This window comes from Dama dama, unplaced genomic scaffold, assembly GCF_033118175.1.
Source record: "Dama dama isolate Ldn47 unplaced genomic scaffold, ASM3311817v1 ptg000088l, whole genome shotgun sequence".
Taxonomy (NCBI): domain Eukaryota; kingdom Metazoa; phylum Chordata; class Mammalia; order Artiodactyla; family Cervidae; genus Dama; species Dama dama.
In genome coordinates this window covers 4,748,272-4,756,177 of record NW_026870905.1, presented here as the reverse complement: position 1 = coordinate 4,756,177, position 7,906 = coordinate 4,748,272, and positions in this window count along the sequence as shown.

Genomic DNA, 7,906 nt, shown 5'->3' with positions numbered 1-7,906 from the left:
GATGAGCATGAAACGGTCTGAAAAATAGGAGGAGCATGAAGTGGTGGTGAAAAACATGAAGAGCCTGAAAAGGTGTGAAAAATATGAAGAGCTCAAAAAGTGTCAAAAATATGAGGAGCATGAAACGATCTGAAAAATACGAGGAGCATGAAGCAGTGTTCAAAAACATGAAGAGCCTGAAAAGGTGGGAAAAATATGAAGAGCTTCAAAAGGTGTGAAATATATGAGGAGAATGAAACGGTCTGAAAAATAGGAGGATCATGAAGCGGTTTTCAGAAACATGAAGAGCATGAAAAGGTGTGAAAAATATGAAGAGCTTCAAAAGGTGTGAAATATATGAGGAGAATGAAACGGTCTGAAAAATAGGAGGATCATGAAGCGGTTTTCAGAAACATGAAGAGCATGAAAAGGTGTGAAAAATAGGAAGAGTTTCAAAAGGTGTCATAAATATGAGGAGCATGAAACGGTCTGAAAAATAGGAGGAGCATGAAACGGTGATCAAAAACATGAAGAGCCTGAAAAGGTGTGAAAAATATGAAGAGCTTCAAAAGGTGTGAAATACATGAGGAGCATGAAACTCTCTGAAAAATAGGAGGAGCATGAAGCGGTGTTCAAAAACATGAAGAGCCTGAAAATGTGTGAAAATTATGAAGAGCTTCAAAAGGTGTCAAAATTGAGATGAGCATGAAACGGTCTGAAAAATAGCAGGAGCCTGAAACGGTGTTGAAAGACATGAAGAGCCTGAAAAGTTGTGAAAAATATGAAAAGCTTCAAAAGGTGTCAAAAATGAGATGAGCATGAAACGGTCTGAAAAATAGGAGGAGCATGAAGCGGTGTTGAAAAATGAAGAGCCTGAAAAGGTGTGAAAAATCTGAAGAGGATCAAAAGGTGTCAAATATATGAGGAGCATGAAACGGTCTGCAAAAAAGAAGGAGCATGAAGTGGTGTTGAAAAACTTGAAGAGCCTGAAAAGGTGTGAAAAATATGAAAAGCTTAAAAAGGTGTTAAAAATATGAGGAGCAAAAAACGGTTTGAAAAATAAGAGGAGCATGAAGCGGTGTTCAAAAACATGAAGAGCCTGAAAAGGTGTGAAAAATATGAAGAGCTTCAAAAGGTGTCAAAAATGAGATTAGCATAAAACGGTCGGAAAAATAGGAATAACATGAAACGGTGTTGAAAATCATGAAGAGCCTGAAATAGTGTGAAAAATATAAAGAGCTGCAAAAGGTGTCAAAAATATGAGGAGCATGAAACGGTCTAATAAATAGGTGGAGCATGAAGCTGTGTTCAAAAACATGAAGAGCCTGAAAAGGTGTGAAAAATATGAAGAGCTTCAAAATGTTTCACACATATGAAGAGCATGAAACGGTCTGAAAAACAGGAGGATTATGAAGCGGTGTTCCAAAACATGAAGAGCCTGAAAAGGTGTGAAAAATATGAAGAGCTTCAAAAGGTGTCAAAAATATGAGGAGCATGAAACGGTCTGAAAAATAGGAGGAGCATGAAACGGTGATCAAAAACATGAAGAGCCTGAAAAGGTTTGAAAAATATGAAGAGCTTCTAAAGGTGTCAAAAATATGAGGAGCATAAACGATCTGAAAAATAGGAAAAACATGAAACGGTGTTGAAAATCATGAAGAGCCTGAAATAGTGTGAAAAATATAAAGAGCTGCAAAAGGTGTCAAAAATATGAGGAGCATGAAACGGTCTGAAAAATAGAAGCAGCATGAAACAGTGTTGAAACACATGAAGAGCCTGAAATCGTGTGAAAAATATGAAGAGCTTCAAAAGGTGTACAAAATATAAAGAGTTTCAAAGGTGACAAAAATGAGATGAGCAAGAAACGGTCTGAAAAATAGGAGGAGCATGAAGTGGTGGTGAAAAACTTGAAGAGCCTGAAAAGGTGTGAAAAATATGAAGAGCATCAAAATGTTTCAAAAATATGAAGAGCATGAAACGGTCTGAAAATCAGGAGGATCATGAAGTGGTGATCAAAAACATTAAGAGCCTGAAAAGGTGTGAAAAATATGAAGAGCATCAAAAGGTGTGAAATACATGAGGAGCATGAAACGGGCTGAAAAATAGGATGATGAAACGGAGTTGAAAAACATGAAGAGCCTGAAAAGATGTGAAAAATATGAAAAGCTTCAAAAAGTGTCAAAAGTATGAGGAGCATGAAACGGTCTGAAAAATAGGAGGAGCATGAAGCTGTGTTCAAAAACATGAAGAGCCTGAAAAGGTGTGAAAAATATGAAGAGCTTCAAAAGGTGTCAAAAATATGAGGAGCATGAAACGGTCTGAAAAAGAGGAGGAGCATGAAGCTGTGTTCAAAAACATGAAGATCTTAAAAGGGTGTGAAAAATATGAAGAGCTTCAAAAGGTGTGAAAAATATGAGGAGCATGAAACGGTCTGAAAAATAGAAGCAGCATGAAACGGTTTTGAAAAACATGAAGAGCCTGAAAACGTGTGAAAAATATGAAGGGCTTCAAAAGGTGTGAAAAACATGAAGAGCTTCAAAGGTGACAAAAATGAGATGAGCATGAAACGGTCTGAAAAATAGGAGGAGCATGAACGGAGTTGAAAAACATGAAGAGCCTGAAAAGGTGTGAAAAATATGAAGAGCTTCAAAATGTTTCAAAAATATGAAGAGCATGAAACGGTCTGAAAATCAGGAGGATCATGAAGCGGTGTTCAAAAACATGAAGATCCTGAAAAGGTGTGAAAAATATGAAGAGCTCAAAAAGTGTCAAAAATATGAGGAGCATGAAACGATGTGAAAAATACGAGGAGCATGAAGCAGTGTTCAAAAACATGAAGAGCCTGAAAAGGTGTGGAAAATATGAAGAGCTTCAAAAGGTGTGAAATATATGAGGAGAATGAAACGGTCTGAAAAATAGGAGGATCATGAAGCGGTTTTCAGAAACATGAAGAGCATGAAAAGGTGTGAAAAATATGAAGAGCTTCAAAAGGTGTGAAATACATGAAGAGCATGAAACGGGCTGAAAAATAAGAGAAGCATGAAGTGCTGTGGAAAAACATGAAGAGCCTGAAAAGCTGTGAAAAATATGAAGAGCTTCAAAAGGTGTGAAATACATGAGGAGCATGAAATGGGCTGAAAAATAGGAGAAGCATGAAGTGGTGTTTAAAAATATGAAGAGCTTGAAAAGGTGTGAAAAATATGAAGACCTTCAAACGGTGTCAAAAATGAGATGAGCATGAAACGGTCTGAAAAATAGGAGGATCATGAAACGGTGTTGAAAAACATGAAGAGCCTGAAAAGATGTGAAAAATATGAAGAGCTACAAAAGGTGTCAAAATTATGAGGAGCATGAAACGTTCTGAAAAATAGGAGGAGCCTCAACCTGTGTTCAAAAACATGAAGAGCCTGAAAAGGTGTGAAAAATATGAAAAGCTTCAAAAGGTGTCAAAATGAGATGAGCATGAACCCGTCTGAAAAATAGGAGGAGCATGAAGCGGTGTTGAAAGACATGAAGAGCCTGAAAAGGTGTGAGAAATATGAAGAGCTTTAAAAGGTGTCAAAAATATGAGGAGCATGAAACGGTCTGCAAAAAAGTAGGAGCATGAAGTGATGTTGAAAAACTTGAAGAGCATGAAAAGGTGTGAAAAATATTAAGAGGTTCAAAGTTGTGAAATACATGAGGATCATGAAACGGTGTGAAAAAGTGGAGGAGCATGAAGCAGAGTTCGAAAACATGAAGAGCCTGAAAAGGTTTGAAAAATATGAAGAGCTCAAAAACTGTCAAAAATATGAGGAGCATGAAACGATCTGAAAAATACGAGGAGCATGAAGCAGTGTTCAAAAACATGAAGAGCTTCAAAAGGTATGAAAAATATGAGAGCTTCAAAAGGTGTCAAAAATATGAGGAGCATGAAACGGTCTGAAAAATATGAGGAACATGAAGCGGTGTTCAAACACATGAAGAGCCTGAAAATGTGTGAAAATTATGAAGATCTTCAAAAGCTGTCAAAATTATGAGGAACATGAAACGTTTTGAAAAATAGGAGGAGCATGAAACGGTGTTGAAAAACATGAAGAGCCTGAAAAGGTGTGAAAAATATGAAGAGCTTCAAAATCTTTGAAAAATATGAAGAGCTTTCAAAGGTGTGAAATACATGAGGAACATGAAACTCTCTGAAAAATAGGAGGAGCCTGAAATGGTGTTCAAAAACATGAATAGACTGAAAACGTGTGAAAAATATGAAGAGCTTCAAAAGGTGTGAAAAATATGAGGAGCATGATACGGTCTGAAAAATAGGAGGAGCATGAAGCTGTGTTCAAAAACATGAAGAGCCTGAAAAGTTGTGAAAAATATGAAAGGCTTCAAAAGGTTGAAAAATATGAGGAGCATGAAACGGTCTGAAAAATCGGAGGAGCATGAAGCGGTGTTGAAAAACATGAAGAGCCTGAAAATGTGTGAAAAATATGAAGAGCTTCAAAAGGTGTCAAAAATATGAGGAGCATGAAATGGTCTGAAAAATTGGAGGAGCAAGAAGCGGTGTTGAAAAACATGAAGAGCCTTAAAAGGTGTGAAAAAAATGAAGAGCTTCAAAAGGTGTCAAAAATATGAGGAGCATGAAACGGTCTGAAAAATATGAGCAGCATGAAGCGGTGTTGAAAAACATGAAGAGCCTGAAAAGGTGTGAAAAATATGAAGAGCTTCAAAAGGTGTGAAATACATGAGGAGCATAAAACTCTCTGAAAAAGAGAAGGAGCATGAAGTGGTGTTCAAAAACATGAAGAGCCTGAAAAGGTGTGAAATATAGGAAGAGCTTCAAAAGGTGTGAAAAATATGAGGAGCATGATATGGTTTGAAAAATAGGATTAGCATGAAGCGGTGTTCAAAAACATGAAGAGCCTGAAAAGTTGTGAAAAATATGAAAACCTTCAAAAGGTGTCAAAAATGAGATGAGCATGAAACGGCCTGAAAAATAGGACGTGCATGAAGCGGTGTTGAAAAACATGAAGAGCCTGAAAAGTAGTGAAAAATATGAAGAGCTTCAAAAGGTGTCAAAAATATGAGGAGCATGAAACGGTCTGAAAAATCGGAGGAGCATGAAGCGTTGTTGAAAAACATGAAGAGCCTGAAAAGGTGTGAGAAATATGAAGAGCTTCAAAAGGTGTTAAAATTATGAGTAGCATGAAACGGTCTGCAAAAAAGGAGGAGCATGAAGTGGTGTTGAAAAAGATGAAGAGCCTGAAAAGGTGTTAAAAATATGAAAGCATCAAAAGGTGTCAAAATTATGAGGAGCATGAAACGGTCTGAAAAATAGGAGGAGCATGAAGCGCTGTTGAATATCATAAAGAGCCTGAAAAGTTGTGAAAAATATGAAGAGCTTCAAAAGGTGTGAAATATATGAGGAGAATGAAACGGTCTGAAAAATAGGAGGAGCATGAAGCGGTTTGCAGAAACATGAAGAGCATGAAAAGGTGTGAAAAATATGAAGAGCTTCAAAAGATGTGAAATACATGAGGAGCATGAAACGGGCTGAAAAATAAGAGAAGCATGAAGTGCTGTGGAAAAACATGAAGAGCCTGAAAAGCTGTGAAAAATATGAAGAGCTTCAAAAGGTGTGAAATACATGAGGAGCTTGAAATGGGCTGAAAAATAGGAGAAGCATGAAGTGGTGTTTAAAAATATGAAGAGCTTGAAAAGGTGTGAAAAATATGAAGACCTTCAAAAGGTGTCAAAAATGAGATGAGCATGAAACGGTCTGAAAAATAGGAGGATCATGAAACGGTGTTGAAAAACATGAAGAGCCTGAAAAGATGTGAAAAATATGAAGAGCTACAAAAGGTGTCAAAATTATGAGGAGCATGATACGGTCTGAAAAATAGAAGCAGCATGAAACGGTGTTGAAACACATGAAGAGCCTGAAAACGTGTGAAAAATATGAAGAGCTTCAAAAGGTGTACAAAATATAAAGAGTTTCAAAGGTGACAAAAATGAGATGAGCAAGAAACGGTCTGAAAAATAGGAGGAGCATGAAGTGGTGGTGAAAAACATGAAGAGCCTGAAAAGGTGTGAAAAATATGAAGAGCTTCAAAATGTTTCAAAAATATGAAGAGCATGAAACGGTCTGAAAATCAGGAGGATCATGAAGTGGTGATCAAAAACATTAAGAGCCTGAAAAGGTGTGAAAAATATGAAGAGCATCAAAAGGTGTGAAATACATGAGGAGCATGAAACGGGCTGAAAAATAGGATGATGAAACGGAGTTGAAAAACATGAAGAGCCTGAAAAGATGTGAAAAATATGAAAAGCTTCAAAAAGTGTCAAAAATATGAGGAGCATGAAACGGTCTGAAAAATAGGAGGAGCATGAAGCTGTGTTCAAAAACATGAAGAGCCTGAAAAGGTGTGAAAAATATGAAGAGCTTCAAAAGGTGTCAAAAATATGAGGAGCATGAAACGGTCTGAAAAATAGGAGGAGCATGAAGCTGTGTTCAAAAACATGAAGATCTTAAAAGGGTGTGAAAAATATGAAGAGCTTCAAAAGGTGTGAAAAATATGAGGAGCATGAAACGGTCTGAAAAATAGAAGCAGCATGAAACGGTTTTGAAAAACATGAAGAGCCTGAAAACGTGTGAAAAATATGAAGGGCTTCAAAAGGTGTGAAAAACATGAAGAGCTTCAAAGGTGACAAAAATGAGATGAGCATGAAACGGTCTGAAAAATAGGAGGAGCATGAACGGAGTTGAAAAACATGAAGAGCCTGAAAAGGTGTGAAAAATATGAAGAGCTTCAAAATGTTTCAAAAATATGAAGAGCATGAAACGGTCTGAAAATCAGGAGGATCATGAAGCGGTGTTCAAAAACATGAAGATCCTGAAAAGGTGTGAAAAATATGAAGAGCTCAAAAAGTGTCAAAAATATGAGGAGCATGAAACGATCTGAAAAATACGAGGAGCATGAAGCAGTGTTCAAAAACATGAAGAGCCTGAAAAGGTGTGAAAAATATGAAGAGCTTCAAAAGGTGTGAAATACATGAAGAGCATGAAAAGCTGTGAAAAATATGAAGAGCTTCAAAAGGTGTGAAATACATGAGGAGCATGAAATGGGCTGAAAAATAGGAGAAGCATGAAGTGGTGTTTAAAAATATGAAGAGCTTGAAAAGGTGTGAAAAATATGAAGAGCTTCAAAAGGTGTCAAAAATGAGATGAGCATGAAACGGTCTGAAAAATAGGAGGATCATGAAACGGTGTTGAAAAACATGAAGAGCCTGAAAAGATGTGAAAAATATGAAGAGCTACAAAAGGTGTCAAAATTATGAGGAGCATGAAACGTTCTGAAAAATAGGAGGAGCCTCACCTGTGTTCAAAAACATGAAGAGCCTGAAAAGGTGTGAAAAATATGAAAAGCTTCAAAAGGTGTCAAAATGAGATGAGCATGAACCCGTCTGAAAAATAGGAGGAGCATGAAGCGGTGTTGAAAGACATGAAGAGCCTGAAAAGGTGTGAGAAATATGAAGAGCTTTAAAAGGTGTCAAAAATATGAGGAGCATGAAACGGTCTGCAAAAAAGTAGGAGCATGAAGTGATGTTGAAAAACTTGAAGAGCATGAAAAGGTGTGAAAAATATTAAGAGGTTCAAAGTTGTGAAATACATGAGGATCATGAAACGGTGTGAAAAAGTGGAGGAGCATGAAGCAGAGTTCGAAAACATGAAGAGCCTGAAAAGGTTTGAAAAATATGAAGAGCTCAAAAAGTGTCAAAAATATGAGGAGCATGAAACGATCTGAAAAATACGAGGAGCATGAAGCAGTGTTCAAAAACATGAAGAGCTTCAAAAGGTATGAAAAATATGAGAGCTTCAAAAGGTGTCAAAAATATGAGGAGCATGAAACGGTCTGAAAAATATGAGGAACATGAAGCCGTGTTCAAACAC